General features: G+C 40.9%; 1 protein-coding gene across 1 annotated transcript in view; it reads right to left on the bottom strand.

Annotated features, from left to right (window-relative positions):
* The window catches only part of LOC130076385 (papilin-like), a 248,654-nt gene that overhangs the window by 99,669 nt on the left and 124,877 nt on the right, over positions 1-24,108 (bottom strand). The gene's annotated exons all lie outside the window — the stretch shown is intronic.

Genomic DNA, 24,108 nt, shown 5'->3' on the forward strand with positions numbered 1-24,108 from the left:
ACTTCTGATACTCGTCCATCTAAACATGGCGAGTGGCCAGAAAAACTTTACCACAACCAATTAAGTAGTGAAGTCGGCTCCAACAGGATTAAAGAATTTAACCATTAAAACCAGATCCCAGCAAATTAAGAATATACAGAATGTAACACAGCGAATGATTAGATTAAGTCTGCCAAATATCAACGACTATAGACTATTTTTAAAAATTTTTGTCAAAGTTAACCGCCGAATTGACAAAGCCCACTTGAGCACAGCTTCCTTCTCAATACTGTGAAATTGCACTATAACCGGACAGGGATTTTAGCTTCGATGGGCTTTGTCAAGCTCTGGTGGGGCTGAAAGGACATCGCCTAGAACTTCGGCAAAAAAGTCTGTCATGAACATGTAGACTCAAAAGAAGCAATTGACGAACGGAGGGACTCCAGTGACGAATCCAGCGTGGTTCACCAGTTATATTTTTCCTTAGTTTATCAAGTTCGCTAACCAACTTGTCAGTCGTTTGCAGGGTTGTAAGTCATCCGCCATGTTGCCGCTGTCTGGGCCAAGATGAGACACCTTGGTCTGGGCGTTGTTTTTACCGCCAGCTCACGCAACTTTGCTCATTAGGAACAGGTTTCCAAATCCAAAATTGACCCGTTGAAAATAAACGAATCACAAATAAGGTGTTATGTAAGAGAAGTATGAAAATTGTTCACGTCACTTCTGCCGATCCAGAGACTGTTCACGTCACTTCTGCCGATCCAGAGACTGTTCACGTCACTTCTGCAGATCCAGAGACTGTTCACGTCACTTCTGCCGATCCAGAGACTGTTCACGTCACTTCTGCCGATCCAGAGACTGTTCACGTCACGTCTGCCGATCCAGAGACTGTTCACGTCACTTCTGCCGATCCAGAGACTTTTCACGTCACTTCTGCCGATCCAGAGACTGTTCACGTCACTTCTGCCGATCCAGAGACTTTTCACGTCACTTCTGCCGATCCAGAGACTGTTCACGTCACGTCTGCCGATCCAGAGACTGTTCACGTCACTTCTGCCGATCCAGAGACTTTTCACGTCACTTCTGCCGATCCAGAGACTGTTCACGTCACTTCCGCCGAACCAGTGTATCCAGACAAGATGGCCGCCAGTGTCTCCGGCCGCCGCCACGCTGTTTGTTCCTGTTCCCGAGCCGGTGTCTGTTCCTGCCCATAACCCTACAGCCGCCCCCAAGAAAATTGGGGGAGGGGGGGCAGTCCGTCCCTTGATAGGACCATGGAGGCCACGCTGCCATGGCCTTCCGAACTGTCTGGACCGCCCTGGCCGCCTGAAGGGTCGTCTCCGCCCTGGCCGCCTGAAGGGTCGTCTCCTCCCTGGCCGCCTGAAGGGTCGTCTTCTAACTGGCCGCCTGAAGGGTCGTCTTCTCCCTGGCCACCTGAAGGGTCGTCTTCTCCCTGGCCACCTGAAGGGTCGTCTTCTAACTGGCCGCCTGAAGGGTCGTCTTCTCCCTGGCCGCCTGAAGGGTCGTCTTCTAACTGGCCGCCTGAAGGGTCGTCTTCTCCCTGGCCACCTGAAGGGTCGTCTTCTCCCTGGCCACCTGAAGGGTCGTCTCCTCCCTGGCCGCCTGCTCCGCCCTGGTCGCCTGTACAGACTGCTCCGCCCTGGTCGCCTGCGCTGTCTGCTCCGCCCTGGCCGCCTGCACTGCCTGCTCAGCCCTGGCCTCCCGTCCTACCGCAGTCTCCAGGCCCTCTTCCGCTCCACGGGCCTGGCCCTCCATCCCGCCCCCGGGTCCGCCTTCGCTCCACCACCCTCCTGGACTGTTTCCTGAGGAGCGTCTGGAATCCGCTCCTTAAGTGGGGGGCTATGTCATGATTCCTGTCTTGTGTTCTCCTTGTCTTGTGTGGACTTTTGTTATTTCCTGTTCTGTGCCATGTTTTGTAGTCCTTTGTAGTTTTTCTTGTTTATTAGTCTCTCCAGGTGTTTCTAATTAGCCCCGCCCCCTTGTTATCTTGTTTAGCTTGTTTGCCTGTGTATTTAAACCTATGTGCTTCAGTTGTTGTTTGTCGGTCGTTGTTTGCTTGTAGCTTGTTGCTTGTTGCTGTTTCCTATGTTCCTGTCCTGAGTTCTGTGTTCCGTTGTTTGCCCTGGATTACCTGTTTGTTTTATTAAAGTAGTGCTTGCATGTGGATTCTCTCTCCGCTTCGTCCTTGCCTCATTGTTACAGGCGCAGTCTATTTCAGTTGCCTCAAAATAGCAATGCGCCCGAACACACCTCGTTTTCAGACCAGCACCCCCATGGGCGCACAAATGGGCGCAAATGCATTTGCTATTTAAACAACGTGGCGCAGACGTGAAAATGATAACTGTGTCGGGCTGAAACTAGCAAAAAACACTTGCATTGGCCGGGTGTATTATAGGGCAGTCAATGTACATATGCTGTATCTGTTCCCATTGTCTCACTGATGTTCTCGGGATAAGTGAGTTACTGGTATACTGGGGGGTGTCTGTAAAATGTCAGTAAAAGGCAAATTCTTAAGATGTGCCATTATTTATAAAGATTAATTTATTGTATTTGAAGCACACAATAATGATGCCATTAGCACACTTAATTACTTGGAATGCCATTGCAATGTGTTTTAAAATCACTAAAAGTAAAGGATACTATGACCTCAGTTTGTTATCAGTATTAATGTATGTTCAACACTTTTACAGTGTAATTGAATTGCAATTGTAATGTCACCAAAATACATTTAAAGTTTATGCTGAGTGAGTTCTGCATTTCAAAACTTAAATACAATAGTAGATGTTTAAAGTGTACTTAAGTATACTTGGAATAGTTCCACTTTAGCACAAACAATTATATTTAATATAAAATAAAACTATATTAATATAAAACTTTAGTTGAACAACTCAAATGCATTTAGCACCAAAATGTGTTAATCCATTTTAACAGACTTTAAGTATACCAAATTATAGTGTGCCACAAATACATTTAGTTATACTAAAGTATATACGGATAAATTGTGCTTAAGTATAAAAAAAAAATTCCACTAGGGAAGTGTATTCATTAATGATGAGTGCACTATATGTCTCAATAAAGTTGGGGGGCAAGTTGTAAGAAAAGTATTGACTGAGGTTGTGAGATGTTCTGCAGGCATCTCAGCTTTGTTGTCTTCACCGGCATCTGAAACTCCGTGACTTGAGTGATTTCTTAGACTTTTACGACATAAATTGGTGAGCACAGACGGTAAGAGGCCGGAACCACAACAGGCAGATTGGCACAGGCTACACAAAACAACTGGTGCCAAAAATAAAGAAAGCAATTTTTGCTTATAGTGTTTGCGGAGTCTTCTGTCGGTTCAGGCTGGTTAGTGGTAACTATTAAAAGGCCTCACCAAATTGGAACCTAAATTTAAAATTGAGAAATGGGGTTCCAGATCTCAAAATTGCGCATTCATGGGTATGAATGAATGTGTTGAAATGAATGATTGAGTGAAAGAGAGTATTGAGTAGGCTAATAATGCGTGTCAAGTAATTAAGAGTGTTGAGAAATCACCTAAGAGGCGTGTGGTGCAAGTAATTAAGAGTTTTGTGAAATCATCCAAGAGGTGTGTGGTGCAACAGGGAATGTTCCCATAACTTTCAATAACGTTATGTAAAAGTTATGTAAATGTTAGTAAAAAACTTTTCCTGAAATAATGTTTCTGGAACGGGCTTATAATGTTTATATAGATAAAATAGATTATTTAAAATAGATTCTCGTAATGTTGAGAGAAAACGTTCTTATAACACTGTCATGGAACGTCCTTGTGATGTTATTTGTACTTGACTGATGTTCTCATAATGTTGAGTGAAAACGTTCTTAGAACAACATTCCCAGATAACAAAAATATGTTCTTAGAATGTTTTGCTAACATTCCCATTAAGTTATGCAAACTTTATTTCTGAATGTTTTCTGAACGTTCCAAACATCTTTTTTTTTTTTTTAGAATTAAGAACGTTTTTGTTTCTTGGTTTATGTGAAGTTAGAGGAACATTAAATTCTATCAATTTGGAAATGTTATGAAAAAATTATTTTCTGAACGTTCAAAACATCCAGTTTTTTTTTTAAATGTTTTAAGAACGTTTTCTCCTAACATTTATACATAACTTTTAAAGAACGTTAGTGAACGTTATGGGAACGCTCTCTTTAAGGTTATAAAAATAAAACCTTAAACTAACCTGCAGGGAACGTTCTGGAAAGCTCTCTTTAAAATATATGTCAAATTAAACCTAAAAATAACCTGCAGGGAACATTCTGGGAAGGTTTTCTTTAGGTTATAAAAAAACAACCAGAGAACGTTCCTAGAACGTTCTTATTTGGTTCCCCAAACAAATAACCAAATGGCAACCATATGGGAACATTAGGGGACAGTTCTGGGTTTGTTGGGTTCCTTGTTAGCTGGGATTGAACCTAATGCATTACACTAATCAATCAGGACTTTGCATTTCCCTTCAGTAAAAGCATTTCATCTGATTCTGAACTAAATTCTCTCATTGTCTTTCTATCACTCATAACTCTGTGCATGCGCTCCATTCCATGACATCTTTAAACCAAACATCAAGCAACTCCAGACAACCATCACACTCTAAGGTCTCTCTTCAGCCTGAAGCATCACTGTAAAATAACAATGTTTGAAAATATGAAACAATTCATATACACAAAAAAAAAAAGAAAACACCACAAAATTGCCAAAATTGTGTTCATTTTGTGGTGTTTTCTTTTTCTATTGTGTTTTCCACATGTCTTGTTAGATTTGACTTGTGTGTAGTTGTATGTTTGAGTTTAGGTTCTTTTTCCCCTTGTGGTGGGGTGTGTTTTTGGTTTAGAAAAAGTCATTTTTGCTCTTTATGATTCCATTGTTTGGACGGTGTACTTCCCAGAGACTCTTACAAAATTGTGTGTACTACTACAGTAAAATTTGAATCTTAAAGTAAAGTCTTATCTGTTATTTTTGTAATTCAAATATTTAATGCACTTAGAAAGTTGAGTCCCGGCTGAGCGAGGAGTTAGCAGGTTCTCTGTGATTTCCTCCAGGTACTCCAGGTTTTTTTTTTGTTTGTTTTTTTAAGCATACAATGAAAAAGTGTACAATATGTACAACATAAGACAATAATCGAAAGAACACTGATGACCAAACAAATAAAATTCACTGCTGCTTGAAAAGGAATGGGATGAAGTTTATCACTTATTGATTCCCACTCCCTCTTTCAAACTCTTAGTTTGTATACATTAGTTTACTTCCTTTGGTATTATCCACTTTTTTCCAAAACACAAGCACATTTATCTTCATACATTTATACAATATTCTAGCAACAAAATTTCCATCTTAACTAACTAATTTTCCTTAATTTTTATAACGTTCAAAAATCATTTCTTTAAATCTTTTCCTGAATTGTTTTATATTTGGACATTCCTTAAGCTTCTCATTTAAGTTGTTCCACAGTTTCACCCCTTGTATGCAACACAAAAACTTTTCTTCCTACTATGTACCAATGGTAAAATGAAATTTAATCTTCCTCTCAACACATACCCTCCTTCTCTCCGAGTAAATAACTTTTGTAAATTTTGAGGTAAATCATTACACTTTGCCCTATATGGAATTTGCACAGTCTGTAAATCCACCAAATCTTTACATTTTAATAATTTGGACTCCATAAAAAATATATTGGTATGTTCCCTATAACCTGCCCCATGAATGATCCTTAAAGCTATCTTCTGTAAAATGACAAGTGGCTGAACTGTTGTTATGTAATTGTTTCCCCACATTTCTACACAATAAGTGAAATATGGCAAAACTAATTAACAATAAAACATACGTAAAGACTTCTGACTTAAAACTTGCCTTGCTCTACCAATTATTGCTACACTCCTTGAAACCTTACTCCTAACATGACTAATGTGAGGTTTCCAGTTCACTTTATTGTCAATTATGACTCCTAAAATTTTTATTTCACTAACCTTTTCAATATTCACTCCATCCAGCTTAATTTCAATTTGCAAATTATTTCGACCATTACCAAACATCATTAATTTTGTTTTCTTTACATTTAATGATAATTTATTTGTATCAAACCATAATTTAATCTTCTCTAATTCCTTATTTGTTACCTGCACTAGCAACTGAAGATCACTGCAAACAACACTAATTTCAGTACTTCTGACACTTGACATTAATCATTATTCATTAATGTAAATAAGAAACAATTTCGGGCCTAATACCGCCCCCTGTGGGACTCCACAAGAAATTTCCAAGCATTCTGAAAAATAATCTCCCAATTCTCCCAAATTTTCCTAACAAAATTTCATGATTGATGGTATCAAACGCCTTCTGTAGATCAATAAATATTCCAATAGTGTGCATTTTGTTATCTACAGAACTTGATATTTCTTCTATAAAATCTAACAATGCAAGTGATGTTGCCCTTTTTGCTCTAAGTCCATACTGGCATTCATTAAATATATTATTTTTTTCCAAAAAGTTGTCAAGACGAGTGATACAAAGTTTTTCTAGAATTTTTGAGAATTGTGGAAGCAGAGAAACCGGTCTATAGTTAGTAAATTGATGTTTGTCTCCTGATTTATAGAGTGGAATGACCTTTGCTATTTTCATTTGATTAGGAAATGTGCCAGATTGAAATGATAAGTTATAAATATAGGTAAGAGGTTTTGAAATGGCCTCAATAACATTCCTCACCACCGTCATATCAACATTGTTGCAATCATTTGAAGTTTTATTCTTATATTTTAAAACAATTTGAATTATCTCACTTTCCTCCACCGGAGAAAGGAACATTGAATATACATTTCTTTCAACAGAGCAATAACCATATTGATAATTTCTGGGGTCAGGAATAGGCCTACTCTCTGCCAGCTCTTTCCCAATATTAACAAAAATGCATTGAAAGTATTTGCCACCTCTATCACATTATAATTGTCTTTGTCTCCCATATTAAAATATTTAGGATAGCTTAACTGGGCCGAAGATTTTTTTATTACTTTATTCAATATTTTCCTCATTTCCCTCACATCAGATGTCTATTTTCTATTAATTTGTTGTAATAATCTTTCTTAGTTTTTCTCAAGATATTAGTCAATTTATTTTTATATTTCTTATAGACCTTATGCACCAGAGAAACGTGGGCGCCGTCATCTTTAGAATATTGTCTTTGAACTTCCGTTTTCGCTCTGTATATTTCTATGGCATCTCTGTCCAGGAGTAATTAGCTGGTGAAGTGGATTTACTTATTGTAGAGTTAACAAAAGTTATCATGAGCATTGTAATGTTTATCATAAGCATTGTAAAGCAGATGTCTTAACAAATGTCGACCGGGAAATTTTTTACGAGCAGTTAATTCATACCTATGCAAGATCGCTGTGAAAATACAGACCGGAAGTCAAAAGACAACGAGCGCAGCGCTGAAAAGTGGGGGGCTACATACAGTGCGGTCTATACTTATTTTCCGCGTCTTTCGTTCTTTGTTTAAAAAACTCACAATACTGTTTAAAAAAGCAAATTCTTCTTTTTGATTGCATTTTTTCAATCCCTTTGTAATCCAGGGATGTCCTTTTTTCTTTGAAGTTGTACATATTTTCTTCAATGGGCAATTTTTATCATAAAGTTTTTTTAAATATTCTCATAATCTCATCATAGGCCTCGTGTACATTGCTCGTATCATATACACCGTCCCAATTTTGTACAAATAAATCGTTCTTAAAAACATTCAAGGTTTCTTCTGATCTTAATCTTTTGAATTTGTTTAATGGTTCCTGATGAGGCCTACAATCGCTATCCAACACTGTAAATACGGGCAAATTATCACTAATGTCACTTATTAATATTCCACTTATTGCATCATTAAAGATTTCATTTATCCACAACAGTTTCCACAACAGTTCAAACACATGCAGCAAAGGTAAATTAGCGATACTCAAGTTTCTGTGTGTGAGCCCAGTGATGGACGGGCCATCCGTTCAGGGTGATGTGAACGTCCAGAAAACATTCAGAAACAACATTTCCAAAATGATAGAATGGAATGTTCCTGTAACGTTCACATAAACCAAGAAAAAAACATTCTTAATACTTTAAAAAACTGGACTTTTTCAACGTTTAAAAAACATTCAGAAATAACGTTTTCATAACATTTTCAAAATGATTGAATGGAATGTTCCTTTAACGTTCACATTAACCAAGAAAGAAACATTCTTAATACATTCAAATAACTGGACTTTTTCAATGTTTAAAAAACATTCAGAAATAACGTTATTATGTTTTGCTATAATATATTTAATATATTTTTGTTAGCTGGGAAGTAGTTAACAGTTACTGTAATTAACAGATTACTGTTGTTGATTATTAAATCATCCAAGAGGCATGTGGCGCACGTAATCAAGAGTACTGAGAAATCACCCAAGAGCTGTTTGTGCAAGTAATTACAAATATTGAGAAATCATCCAAAAGGGGTGTGGTGCAAGTAATTAAGAGTGTTGAGAAATCATCCAAGAGGTGTGTGTTGCTCAAGAGGGGCTAGTTGAAGCGTGCAAAGTCCTGTGGATACCACCCTCTTGTGGTGACACCAGCATTGACAAGGAAACCGGCAGGGGCTGTGTGCTGGCTGTGCGGTGACCTCTGAGCTGGCTAGGGACAGCGGCCCCACGATTTTGATGGTCTCCGCTGTTCTCTATAAAGCACCACGGGAGATGTTAGTGGAGTCATGCGTGGTACAATTGTACGCAAAAGTCAGTGTCTGAAGCAGCTGTGACCACTTTTCTTTAGACCTTTGTGGCAGTGCTCTGACAGTGGCGCCTCCAGAAATTTTTCATAGGGGTGGCCAGATTGGGCCACTTAAAATCTTGGGGTGGCACACCAAAACTATAAACCATAATTTCAGAATTTTATTCTACTGTTGTAGTAAACCGGCCTGTAGAAAACTATCAGAAAGACTTAAGGAAACTCCTACTGATATACTTTGGTTTATTGTGTTATATTTAATGTTAGCTTACTAATGATATTAGTAGGGCCCTACTAATATATATTATATTATATATAATGATATATATTATATATATATTATATATATAAGGGCCCTCGCCCCGCAGCAAATTTCCAGATACTTACATAATTGTGATGAATTTAATCCTTTTTAAGTTATTATTTTGCAGTGTAAGATTACAGTTAACACCTTTAAATATTACATAAATGTACTATGAATTTTTAATAAACTTAATGAGTGTATAAATCAGCAGCAAAAAGTAATTCTTGAAAAAATCTGCACAGTAATTTTATAAAATCTAAATATGTTAATAAAAACAAATTACTATTAGTTCTCTTATAAAATTCAATCAGGCAATCATACATTTCACAATTTTATATTTATATATTAATATCAAGAATTCAGAAGTGCATATATAGCCTACACTACAAAGAAATAATATACAATTAAATTATGCTTATTTTAAATGTATTGAGCAGGCTAGGTATAACAAAATATATTGGCTTTAATAATATTTCAGTGCGCAAACCCATGATAACATGAAAAACAGAGCGCACACAGCGTGTATGCGCATCGCGGGTGCAGAATGATGTGCTCAAAGCAACATGGTGACTCTGTGTGCAGCACTGCGCTGCATAAGTGCGTATTTAAAAGTTCACGTCACAAAGCGAAGAAATGTCGAGCGCACAAATCCTAGTGCGATTTTTTCCTTTGTTTCAGTTTTATATTCCAGTTATTGCGCGTTTGATGCCGATTCATAGGCCTTGTGATGTGTGTGATGATCTAGCAAGCATACGGTAGTGAGTCGTTTAAAAACAACAACAAACTCCAACAAAATAAAGTAATTTTATGCAAATATACCTTAGATAGCCTTTTATCTACAGATCATGCATTATAATGTGAATATATCATATTGGAGAGAGTTTTACCGTGCATCCAAGAGGCGCGCGCGCTGTTTGAATATGAATGGAGAATGATTGACAGCCGCAGAGGAGGGAAAACGAGTTTCCGTATACTTAAATGATGTAAATAGACTTCTGTCCCTCACATTAAGCTATGGAATGACTTCAGATGACTTTGTCACCCAAACTGACGTTAAAAAAAGCGAGAGGCGCCGAAAAGCGCGGTGTTTTCATCCCTGCTTGTCAAAACGTGGCAAAGACACATCAAAAAGCTGCTGTAACAGTATACTGTAACCATTTGGCACTTAAAAAGAACGTCACGACACATAATGCCCCGTCTTCTTTTACTAAAGAATATTTTTGACTTATTTATGAAATGCATAACTGATGCTACTAAAATTTATTCTGGCCATTGGGGTGGCCAGTGGGGTGGCCAGGAGTCGGCATTGGCTCTGACCATGTTACCCAAGGTTCTATTAAACCGTTCAACATGGCCATTGCCCATGACGTGAGGCTCTCTTGCCTCTATTGACGTAAAACAGGACCCTGTTCGGGACCCAGGATCGTTCTGTTGTCTGTCTCGAAATTCACCTAACGAGAAGACTGGTAACGGGCATTGCCCAGGAGGTGACAGATGCTGGGTGTCTTGTGCGATCCAGGAGATTGCTCTCGATTCAACTCCTGCTTCCCAGTCACTGTGACCCTCTAACACTTCAGACACTTCAGCACCAGAAAGCAGACAACGACTTGGTGGTACACAAGGAGGACCTTCAGTGCTCTAGATACCAGCACTAATCCTGAATGCATCCTGCACTCTGTCTTTCTCAAACTGCTCCAAAGCATGGGGCACTAATGGGTGGAAGGCCCTACTGTGCTCTTCGTTCCAGTCACCGGGACTCAACTTCCTGAAAAGTAGCCCAAAACTGTAGCCCAAGACTGGTTGCCCACTGAAGCTAAGCAGGGTTGAGCCTGGTTAGTACCTGGATGGGAAAACTAGGTTGCTGCTGGAAGAGGTGTTAGTGAGGCCAGCATGGGGTGCTCACCCTGTGGTCTGTGTGAGACCTAATGCCCCAGTATAGTGACGGGACACAATACTGTCAAAAAGCACAGTCCTTAGGATGAGACGTTAAACCGAGGGCCTGACTCTCTGTGGTCATTAAAAAAGGATGTCCTTTGAAAGAGTAGGGGTGTAACCCCGGCATCCTGGCCAAATTTGCCCATTGGCCTCTGTCCATCGTGACCCCCTAATCATCTCCATACTGATTGTCTTTATCACTCTGTCTCCTCTCCACCAGTAAACTGGTGTGTGGTGGGCGTTCTGGCGCAATATGGCTGCCGTCGCATCATCCAGGTGGATGCTGCACATTGGTGGTGGTTGAGAAGATTCGCCCCTTCTATGTAAAGCGATTTGAAAGCAGAGAAAAGCGCTATAAAATGTAATGAAATATTATTATTATTATTACCGCAATCTAGCTTGTGTTTAGAAAACATATCTTGATATCCCTGAATAAACAGGAAAAGCTTGTCTTTCCAGTACGGAGTCACTTTGCAGGACTCGATTTAAAGGTCACTAAGACCAAGCTTCTGCAGCGCACCACGAAAATCAAAGGGAGAACTACCCGTGTCTGCACTAGAGGAGACAGACTAGCTCTGGACACTCACAGTTTAACCATGCCTGGGTTGCACGTCCAGGTCCTCGACTGCCAAAACAGGAGATACATCGACTATTTTAGCATTACTATTTTAGCTGATTGGATTGATCACCTTAACCGGCCACAATCTGTCAACGGGTAATGTGGCTATAGCATCCCCGACAAGAACACCTTTCTGATGAGTTTGTGCCTTAGACGGCTCAACTAACATAGTACCACCCACAGAAATAGTGGAACTTGCTGGGAGTCTGCCCCACAAAAGGTGCTCTTGCTATGGCAAAAGTGTGACAGCTTGAGTGAGCTTAACGGTACCGACAACATTTGGGATACTACCACTGTCTGTTATGCCCAGACAGCATACTCAAGAACTGTTGAATTTCTGGTTCTCTATAAAATTTGGCTGATTCATGACAAGCCAATAACTTTGGGACTGCTTAAGTTGACTGAGAACATACTTGATCACGTTAGTACCAACAATTAACTGTCAATTTACAATTTACAATTAACAATTTTGCCCTGGTATGACCAAAGTAGGCACAATAACCGAATGTCCGTACACATAAATTTTTCGCTGGTGGATGCACTTGGGCTTGACCCGATCACCACCATAACAGACAAGCAAGACATCAGTATGGGGCTAAACAGGCTCAAGGATCCCGCATGCATCCAACAACTTGTGCTCAGTTTCCTCATTAATAGTACATGCCATAAAACAAGTGTCTAACAGGCCTTGGCAAGTGACTGTATTATTCACCAACACATCGGTTTCAGAGTCAGCTTTTTCCCAGCTTCGCAATGTACTGGAACAAGATGATACTTCCACTTGACTCAACCTTACAATGGCTGCTATGGATGACCATTGGATCGTCTTCACTGTTGAGAGGCTGACTTTTAACACATCAGCCCCTCTCCCAATGTGAGTGGTCTAGTTTCCCTGATCGTCACCGGTCTGGGCCACAGCTTGGCCAGCGACCTTGTGACACTCCCTGCGTTGATGCCCAATCTCTAGGCAAGCGAGGCCTCTTTTTTTCTCTCATATTGTTGTGTGTATTGCTGTGTGAGTGGTGTGTATTTGTCTGTTTGTGTCTATGATAGCAGTAAGTGTATGTTACAGAGAGTTGGGGGCTGAGAGAAAGAAAGTAGGGGCTGCTTGCAAGCAAGAGTGAAAGAGTCAGTGTGTGTGAATTTTCTTTGCATTGCTCCTAACTGAGATCTTACATGGACTTTGGAAGGAAAGTTTTGCCAGAAGGAGCTTTGAATCAGAGGAGAAGAGAGAAAAAGTCATTAAAAGAGGCAAAAAAGTAGACAAACAAGTTGCGAATGATCATATGAACACTGTTCAAAAGGGATGTGTATGCATTAATAGCAGAATGAAAAGAACTAGAAAACTCCTCCTAAATACCAAAAACATTCAGAATCATTGGCTTTGCAGATTATTTTGACAAAGGTGGCCGCTGCTAGACAGTGTGTGAGAGTGAATCAGAGAGAAAGAAAGACAGAGAGAAGTTCCCAGTCACCTTTTATTGCTCCTTATAGTCACCACTTAAAACCTGTCTGATATAAGTTGTGAAATAGAAGTTGTGAAAACATGAATGGATTGTCATATTTCTACACGAGTAGTGAGGTGGAGATGGAGATGAAAGATGTGAATTCACAGGTCAGCGAGTGGAGTAAATAAGTGGAAGTTGGGCTTGGACAAACTGAGAGGATGAGAGGATAGAAGTTGTGAAATAGTGCATGGATGCTGAAAGGAGATTTCTTTGCTAAAAGAAGAGTTGAAACAGAAGAGCAAAGAGTATTCGCTATAGGATATTAATAGAAATGAAAGCAATCACCTCTGAAGAGAAGCAGAATATAGATAGTACAGAAAGTGTTAAGGAATTAATGGAACAAAAGTAAAACATGTTTCTAGAAAAATTGACCTAAATCTCAAATTTAAATGAGGAAGAATAAGAGTGGCTCCTTGTGGACTAGAAATGGTGAAGAGATATATAAATGTCAAATCATTAAAAGGATAGAAGTTTTGGTTACACTTTATTTTACATCAAAAATCACGCCCAAGTTACGCACCTGGCCAGAAGGGGACAATTGGGTATTGTCTACTGACATTTTAAAATCCTTACATTTACTGACTTTAAAGCTGCAGTACGGCGTTTTTCCTCTTTGTCGCCATCTCTGTTCGAAATCTGCAATTGCGTGATCATATCACGCAAAACCGTGCAAATTATACTTTGTTCTCAAATTGTTAATGTTAACAACGTAATCAAGCATTGCGTGAATACATTTAATGTCCTTCCGATATGTATCCTTGTTTTTGCATGGGTCCGGTTGCAGTCTCTTTTTTTCTGTAGCCACTCCGAAGTCCGAACTGAAGTCTTTTGCATTTTACAGCGGGTGAATCTGTTGTCACTGGTGATTGTCGTTTGAACCTTTCTGGATCCGCCATCAAATTGATAAGTTTAATTATATCAAGTGCTGTAAGAAAAGGCTATAAATCTCCACCTCCAACATCCTCACACGCAATTTAGCCTACTAGCCGAGACTCTTCTTCTGTGTACAGATGTGACGTAATGACTCAATATAGCCTACTAGCCGAGACTCCTTCTTTATGTGTACAGATGTGACGTAATGACGCAAAGACATGCTCGAATCTCCCGCAGAAATCCACCAGTACCACTGGAATTAAAAACATTATTACAAGCTTACCGCTTTGAATCGAGCTAAGGCAAGCAGATAGTTTTGAACTTTGGCTGGTTATGTATTTTCTCAAATATGTATTTTGGATCATTTTTAACCCAAAAAAGCTACGGACTACAGCTTCAAGTTTGTTTACATTTTTTTACACTATTTTTGTGCAGTACCTGCCTTAAGCACTTAACTTCATTATTTCTCAACCACTGGGCCACTAGTGGGCCGCAAAGTTTTGTAAATGTCAGGATAACTGTACAAAAACAATTCATGTTTACAGTATCATCAGAGGCATTACTTCTGTTAACAATATTTACCAGGCTCTGTTGTGTTGCAAGTATGGAGTAAAAAAACAAAACCCATGCTTTAGTTAATATGGCACTTTATTATTAATCAGAGATGGGGACTCGAGTTTGAGACGCGGACTCGAAAGACTTCAGACTCGACTCTGACTCGAGCTGCGGGACTCGTGAACAATGTTTATTTTTAGGAAACGTCTGATGAGCTCTCTGTTATTCCCCTACATCCGACCCGTTACCTAAAACCTGCCTACGTATAACACGTACTACGTGCGCGTGGCCACACATGAGAGGACAACAAACAAACATGTCGACTGCACCGGCCGCTGCTGTGCCATTCATCGTAAGCTTTGGGTTTAAATACTTCAAACAAGACGGGCCAAATAAAAGAAGCGCTCAATGCAAAATATGCGGTATCTGCGCGCGTGCACCTCATGGTGTTCCATGAGGGAGAGAGAGCACGAGAGGTATGGGTGAACGAGAGAGAGAGAGAGGGGGACGTGCGAGGGGTAGTGCGGCGCGAATGCGCTACGGCGCTCTGCAATCAAATACGATTTTAAATAGGCCTAGTGACTTGGACTCTAGGCAACAGACATGAGAGTCCTTTTTCTTCAGAACCTCAATTTTTACAGATACAGATATTAACTTAAAAGTAAAGCATTCTTGGTGTTTTTGTCATGTTGAAATAGCCTGTTTACACTGATTATATACCTAAATCAAAGCTGATACTGTATACCAATAGATAAAGGATTCATAATAACATTACATGCTTTGAATTCCTTATATATAGCTATGAAGTGTTCTAAGCAGCCTGGATGGGTCGCTGTACGTGATGCAACACTTATTATAACCACAAGAGACTTCAGACTTGACTTGGACTCTAGTTCAGAGACTTGAGACTTGACTTGGACTCTAGCTAAAAGACTTGAGACTTGACTTGGACTCTAGTTCAGAGACTTGAGACTTGGACTCTAGTTCGGAGACCTGTGAGCATCTCTGTTATTAATTGCATTGTTGTTGTTTATTGTCTATTGCAATAAAAACAAAGTAAAGAACAAGTTTGCAGCTTGAACAAGCATTTGTCAAAACACATCTGAGATTAAACACTGTTCATGTGGGCTGATAACTGAAGGAATACAAGTGGCTTGTTAGTTGAATCAAAAAGCCATTTTAACAATGCTGTGCTGTATGTGAATACACAATAGGTATACTGATCTGTATAAAATACGGAGTCCTCATGGACCCATTGCTCACCTTGCTGTAGAGAATGAATAGCCAGTGGTCAGCTACCTTGGTCACTGTCCACACGTGCAGAGTCTAGTCCATAGGCCATTAAGGATCAAGGTATTTGGTGAGGGTTCTCCTCACTCTCTTTCCACTTCCCTCATTACATAGTCGGTCAGATAGCTGTTGGTCTGGGTGGGAGGCTGCAGATCCCTGTCACACTCTATGGCTTCCTGCTCAACATGTTAATTCACAGTGTCATCACAGGCCTCACAGTAGTTGTGGAGGACAAAGCAAGTGTAAATAACACTTGGCAGGTCAAGGAGATTTATGTCCATGGGCCGCCTCAGGGCTGCAAACCAGGGCCCGTATCCCTAAAGATTCTGAGAATCCTCTCAGAGAGCTCCTAACTTAACCTAAAAATTCCTTGCCATGAGTTTTAGCTTAGAAGTGATTCCAGAACATTTTCAGTGAACTCTGAGCAAGGAATGGATGGAAAATCCTATCTTGGTGAGGAGGTGTGGTTGAACCCGTTGCTAGGTATGAGTCATCATTTCAAAAGCCGTGATTGGTTGATCCTACAAGTTTGATGAAAATGAACTTTTGGTGATAATGAGCAAAGGATGTACCCTCAAATCAATAAACATAATTATACACTCTAATCTTATGCAGACTGTAATTGTAAATAATATTTCACATTCAAGAAAATATCTGGAAAATGAATAGTAAGCTGTAGGGGTTATAGCCTAACATTAGAATCTAAAATATGTGCAAACTTAAGCTCATTACACCCTGTTCAAATAATGATTTGTGTCTCATTTGCTCATATTAATATCCTAGCTGGCATATTTTGTACTTTCACTCCCATATGGACCCCATTGAAAACAAGATGGCCTATCTCAAGGGGCTGTCCTTAATGAAGTAGAAATTGCAACGTTACAACTCAGTGTGGTCTTAACGAGGGTAACATGGCTCAGCTTTTATCAATGTCTGTGATTGCTGGCTGGTCTATTTATTAAGGCTTGTTAACAAATATCCTACAAACACAGAAAATGGAGAAAAAAAGGAGTCGCAAGCCGAACTGGACTGAGGAGCAAGGTTTGTTGCTGGCCCAGTTGGTGAACGAACATAAAGGTATGTTACGAGGAAAATTTGGCCCAACTGTCACTAGCCAAGGCAAGAGGCGCGCCTGGGACACAATATCCCAAACAATCAATGCCTCTTTTCCACTGGTGGTGCGGACAGGCGACGATTGTGAGAAAAGGTTGTATGTGCTGCAGTCCAAGGCAAAAGATGAGATTGCAGCACACAAGCGGGAATCCTCACTCACAGGTGAGCAAAATACTATAGCCTACCACATAATCTGGCAACTTGCTCCTGCTGGCAAAGTTAATTTACATGCCTAAGTACTGTGTTCATTGACTGTTTCTTTCTAGGGGGTGGACCACCTGCAAAGCGGCTGTCCCAAGTGGCCGACACTGTCTTTCAAGTCCTGGGACACTCTGAGGTCAGTGTCACTGGGCTGCCAACAGGCATTGACACGTCAATGATGCAAGCCTTTGAAATGCAGCAAAGGTAGGACACAGGGTTATTCATATCAACAGTGTTTATTCATTGCAGAAGCCATTTCATGTGTTCTCCATGCTCATTGTATTAAATTAATTTAATCAAAACAATAATTAAACTAGGCCTATGTATTTCTGTAGCATGGAGCCATCACAAGAACTGGGCCCATCAAGTTTGCCGACAAGATTGCCACCTGAACCATCTGCAGCTGCTACTCAGGATAGCCCGGCGGATCAAACACCATTCCCATCCGCAGCACCTGCTCCGTCAGCATCCCTGCAGGAGAGAAGATTGCAACTCACAATTGATGTGTTTGAACAACAAAAAAAAGTCCTTTCCCTTCAGGAGGAGTACTACCGCCTTAAAATTGAACACCTAAAAAATAAACCATTTAGAGATTATGTTCTGTGTCTTGCATTTAACAATTGCAGGTGATGTGCAGTAAAACTGTGGTAGTTCTTAATACCATCACAAGTTCTCAAATGACATGGGGCTACAGCTTGCCTGAAATGTAAATTTGTGAAGTTTGCCCTGTAAGGCAGTCCACTCTGGGCTAGGTTCCCCTGTGGAATGTGAATATCTTCTTCACCACCATCCTCATCGTTGTCTTCATCCTCATCCTCATCGCCATCCTCCAGAGGTTCTGCAATCTGTCTAACCTTGCAAATGTTGTGTAATATTGCACAGGCTATGATGACTTTGCTGACTTTTTCAGGCCTCAGCCGCACCTCTCCATGGAGAACATTAAAGCGCCTCTTAAGCTGGCCTATGCCACGCTCCACCACCGCTCTTGTTGTCTTGTGGGCCCTACAATAGAATACAGACCTTTAATTATTTGATGGAAATATTGCACTACTTGGATGCTCTAACATATTGCTTGCATTTCATTTCCATGATTTTTGTATTGTTTGGCTTACCTGTTATAGTTCAGTTGGGGCCCTTGGCGTGGCTGGAGGTAAGGTGTAAGGAGCAATGGTTTGCATGAGTAGCCACTGTCCCCTAATAAGTGGCAATTAGCTGGCATATAGCGTCTCTCAAAAAGCTGTCTGATGCCACTCTCGGAGAGCATTCTCGCATCATGTGTGGAGCCTGGCCATTTAGCCACAATGTCCAAAATCTTACAGGCCGCATTGAACACTATTTGCACATTGATGCTGTGGAAATTCTTCCTGTTAACAAAGACAGCCTCGTCCTCTGATGGCGCAATTATTCTCACATGTGTTCCATCAATTACACACACAAAGCCAGGGAATCATGAAATGTCCATAAATGCCCTTTTATGTGTGTGTAAAGTGCGGGCATCCAGCGGGAATAAAACAAATTGTGTCACAATATTAGGTTGTGACAAAGCTGTCAGTGTTTGGGTGATGACTGCTGACGGAGGATTGGGACAGACCCAAGTCATCACTGCTGCATTGTTGCATTTTCCCTGTTGCCAAATACCTCAGGGTTGTGATTACTTTATTCTACGGTGTAATAGCGTTGTGGCGTCGAGTTGGTGAAGTAATTGCATCTCTAAGGAGATCCACCACAAACATGATTCCTGCACGATCCAATTTGTAGCGTCTCAATAATTCCCTGTCATCCAGTGTTTGCAGGACATCTCTCCTGCCTCCTCTGTTGGCCATTTTGTGCAGCTGCTTAGGGGAACTCCTAAGCCACTAAAAGTCCTCTTCCCTGCTCTTAGCAGATCTCGCCTTAGGAGCCCTTTTAAAGGCTAGGAATCTTGAGGAATAGCTTTTATATTAACTGGGATTTTCGTGTCACTTTTAGGGGAAATTCTAAGAAAACGTCATGACTCTGAGAATTTTCTTAGAATTTGGCCGCTAGGAGCCACTTTTTGCACAAAAATTCTTTAGGGATACGGGCCCAGGCCTTTAGCCGACCAAATGCACATTCGATCACCATAAGGGCCTTACACAAAGTCCAAAGTACTGTTCTGATGGGGTAGAGCCTCCATTTGAGTACTCTTTCATAAGGTAAGGGAGAAGGGGGTCCCCCAAGAGAAAGATAGGTATGGGCTCCTCTCCATCCACTATCTGCCTTTCCAGTGAAGGTATCTTACCAGTCTTCAAGTAGGAGTTCACTTTGGAATTTACAAAGACACGTGCATCGTGGACACTTCCAGGCCATTTTATGACCACATCCATGAATGGCAAGAATGGTAAATGGACTGCATTTATATAGCGCTTTCACAGACCCAATGGCCACCAAAGCGCTTTACAATTTGCCTCACATTCACCCATTCACTCACTCACTCATACACCGACGGCGGTGTCAGCCATGCAAGGCGCCATCCAGCTCGTCGGGAGCAGCTGGGGTTAGATGTCTTGCTCATGGACACCTCGACACTTGGTCAAGTAGAACCGGGGATTGAACCACCAACCTTCCGGTTTGTAGACAACCTACATGAACCACTGAGCCACTGCCACTCCACTGAATCTGTAAGGCAAGCAATATACATGGGACATAGAAATAGCACAAGAGTGCTTAAACACCTTGATTAGGCCTACCTGTATTTGTGGTCGCACACAGCTTGGACATTCAGGGAAAACTTGCCTTTCCTGTTTATGTAGTCAATGGCGTTGACAGCTGGCTTTTTAATTTCAATGTGAGTCCCGTCTACCGCTCCCAAACATTGTGGCATTCCATTATCCTGCAGAAATCCGGAAACACTACCTCGGGCACAGAAAATGGCAAGTGTATGTTTTTCGGACAGAGGTGGACAGTTATGGCTTTGCATGTTTGTCTGATGATGACCGACACAGTGATAAGCCGAAGGCGTTTGCGGTTTTTCTTAGCCATCCCTCGTCGCTTAAATAATACAACGTGCAAGGTACCTTTTTGAAAACTAAAAACAGGTGCTCTCATGTTTTTTATTTCACCCGTGATGTAAGGACGAAGTTCTTCACTTAAGGCGACAAGACAATCTTTGGACATACGGAAGTTTTCACGCCATGCATGGTCATTACTCCTTCCACAAAGTCGTCCCACCATTTACTGGTTCTCCCAGGTCTCGTCCAAATCCGTCTGGTTTGCCTCCGACGAATTGGTGCATCAACATTTTGATGGAGGTAATTAATGCGCCTTCTCTGATCAGTAATACTATCTGAGAATATTTCATACAACTGCAGAAAAGACTCTTGTATGTTTATCAGAGCTGCTAGGGCAACTTGAAGGTCCGACATATGGAATCGTTCTCGTGTAAACAGGGCCTTAGTTAAATAACATGTAATTAAAGATGAATATGAGTGTGGCCATCATACTCTCAGGTCATGTAACGTGACCCTCCTCTTTTTTAATTCTTGAATTCATATTAATCATAATATGTTATAATTGTTGTATGAATTTCTTACACATCCTGAATGTGGATAAGGCAGGGAATACCCCTATATCTGATTGATGTGCCATAAATGTTACTGCAGGTCCTCTGTAGTCAGCGCCCTTGTGCCAAGTATGGTTGCAATGAACACCAACTTCACACAAGGCCAACCGTTGTTTAGCAGTTTGTAATAAACTGGCCTTGGTGTTAATAATAAAGTGTGCCTTATTTGTTTTGGTTCTTCATAACGTTTTCACCTCTGACTTCCAGTGTTCCAGTCAAAGAAGAATCGAGCTACTTTGTGCGAGTGTACACCGAACCCCTGCTGGTAAATCTACCCACGCCTGACTTCAGCATGCCCTACAACGTCATCTGCCTCACCTGCACAGTGGTCGCGGTCGGATACGGCTCCTTTACAACTTGCTGACCCGCACGTTCCAGGTGGATGAACAGACTCCACCGCTCGCCAAACGGTTGGCCAACCTCGTTCGTCGCATAAGAGTGCCACTGCTGACCTGACTGCCGAGAGCAGGTCTGATGCCTGAAATGTCCAAATTAAGCAGCTGAGAGAATCATGATGGAGTTTAAAGATGCTTTTCAGCCCTGGAAGGACACGATGCCAAGAGACTGTTCTGAACTTTTGTTGAACAAATGAGCATCCAAGACAGATGGATTAGCCACCTTTTTATGTTTTTTTGAGTCAAAAGCAAAGATTAGATACTTTTTTTGTGAGTATCAAAATCAAGGATTAGCCACCTTTTTGTTTTTTGTTGTTTTGTGGGTCACTTAAGCAAAGAAATTTTTTTCAGTGTTTTTAGAACACCCTACAGTAGTTTGCTGTCACATGAACGTTTCTCAAAGGAACTGCATGGTTCGGGCATCTGGGATAAATATACATGGAAGAGCGTGATGTTAAGTCGTCTCAGTTTACACCACCTCTTTGAGAGCGTAACCCAGTGTCACAGAATCTACAATCCTACTACTGAAAATTGATGTCTAAGAATGTGGCAAGTATTTGTGTGTGGCAAAGATATTCAAATATGTGTTGTTAACCTCCAGACTGAGTGTTATTAAATTCAAATTCTGAAGTAGCTCTTCTGGTTAACTTTCCCATAATAAACTAACTGGAAACCCATATACATATATAGCTAGTGGTAGAAATGCCCATACGCATTTCTTTAATAGATTTGATAACCCAATGCCACATCAGACCGCCACACCTGGTCTGCCGCTGCCTGGTGTTGTTTCCCTTCCCTCACTCATCCCATCCATGACATCATCTCCCCTTTCTTCCATCAGTGACATCATAACCTCCCAAAAACATCTCTCTACTCCAACTTTTCTCTAACTGTACCAACGGTGTTAAATCAATCTCAGGTCAAGGGTGAACTGGACCGTCTGAAGCTGGGAAAAGCAGTGGGGCCTGATGATATTGGGCCCAGACTGTTGAGGACATGTTCTACCCAGTTGAGTGGTATTTTTACATACCCGTTTAATCTAAGTCTGCACCTACAAAAGGTCCCGAAACTGTGGAAAACATCTTGTTTGATTCCAATTGCAAATAAGAGATATCCATCTAACCATAACGATTACAGACCTGTAGCACTCACCTCACATATCATGAAGACATTCGAGAGACAGGTCCTTTCTTACATCAAGGCCTGTATGTCAAACTACGTGGATCCATTGCAGTTTGCATACCAGTCCAACATGGGTGTGGATGATGCCCTTATTTACATGCTACAAAGAACTCATGCACATCTGGACACCCCTGATGCATCTGTGAGATTCACGTTTTTCGACTTCTCAAGCGCCTTCAATACGATCCAGCCCCGACTGTTGTGTAAGATGAGGAGGATGCAGCTGGATTCAACATTGGTCCAGTGGTGTATGAACTATTTATCCAGTAGACCACAGTACGTGCGTCTGCAGAATAGTGTCTCTAATACTATTCTGAGTAATACGGGGGTGCCGCAAGGAACCATGCTGGCCCCGTTACTGTTTACTATCTATACAGCAGACTTCCAGTACAATAGTGGCAGTTGCATCCTCCAGAAATTTTCAGACGATACGGTCGTTGTTGGCCTAATTAAAGGAGGTGAGGAGGAGGAGTACAGGAGAACTATTAAGGAGTTTGTGGGTTGGAACGACCACAACCATCTCCAACTTAACATCTTAAAAACAAACGAGATGGTTGTGGATTTTAGGAGGAGGAAGAAGACACCGTTAACCCCAATCGCCATCCAGGGCAGTGAAGTGGAGATGGTCTCCAGTCACAGATATCTCGGTGTTCAGCTTGATGATAAGCTGGACTGGAAGCACATGGAGACAGTGTATAAGAAGGGTCAAAGCCGACTTTATTTTCTAAGAAGGCTTAGGTAATTTAACATCTGCCGTCCTCTACTGTGTAACGTCTATCAGACAGTGTAGGGCTGCAGCTATCGATTCTTTTTGTAATCGATTAATCTAGCACTTAATCGGTCGATTAATCGAGTAATCGGATAAAACTTTTTTGTGTTTTTAAACAACCAAAACAAATAATGCATAAAATGATGTGGCTGTAAAATGATCAAGCATTTGGGTTTTATTTATCAAAAAAAAAAACTGGTAAAAAAACCCCCCAGCATTTGGCTCCAAAACTTGGTATTTATTTGGAAGACGTGACATACAAACAAGGTCTCGCAAAGACTGCAATACAATATTTGTTCCTCCATCACGTCTTGGTGTATACAGTGAATGCATGCTGAAATTATTGTTGCGTGGCTACATAAAAGTTTAAGTATATGTGATGCATTGCCGCAATTGATCTGACTGGCGCGTGAGAGAGACGAGGGTGCATGCGTGCGTGCGTGTGTGTGAAGGGGTTCTTTTTTTAGGCTATACTCTCTTGCAATAGGCTATATGCACGCATAAGTTCTGCATTTGACGCAAGGCTGCTCTTCAGTTTCCGGTTGGGGAGATTTAAAGCGGAGGAAAACGGGATTATGGCAGAGTCTTCAAAATTTACTGTCCTCTCGTCTTTGAAACGAAACTTTAATACGTTTAGATGTAATTTTATATATAGTTATGTTTATTTAATATAATAAACAAAGAAGCATAAACAAAAATGAGGGGTGTCTGTTTTTGTGACTAACGTTTCTTTAGTATAGCAATAGAGTATAAAAACCAATATAAATTCTCGGTATAGCATTGGACTCTACGATCGGCGGAAGTAATCCTGCATCCTTAGACCTTCACCGGAAATACCGCTGTGCATAGAGCCCATTGAACGTGAATACGTTTACTACTTAAAAACATCAAAGCTAAACATCATATCAAACCGCATCACGACGTCGCTACAAATACAGTATGGGATTAAAATCAGCGAACATCAATGTATCATAGGCCTATGGTGTGTTCACACCGAACGCGAGTAGATTACATACAAAGTCAATGCAAAGACGC

The sequence above is a fragment of the Rhinichthys klamathensis genome, unplaced genomic scaffold, assembly GCF_029890125.1.
Source record: "Rhinichthys klamathensis goyatoka isolate OS25496 unplaced genomic scaffold, OSU_Roscu_1.1 h1tg000645l_1, whole genome shotgun sequence".
Taxonomy (NCBI): Eukaryota; Metazoa; Chordata; class Actinopteri; order Cypriniformes; family Leuciscidae; genus Rhinichthys; species Rhinichthys klamathensis.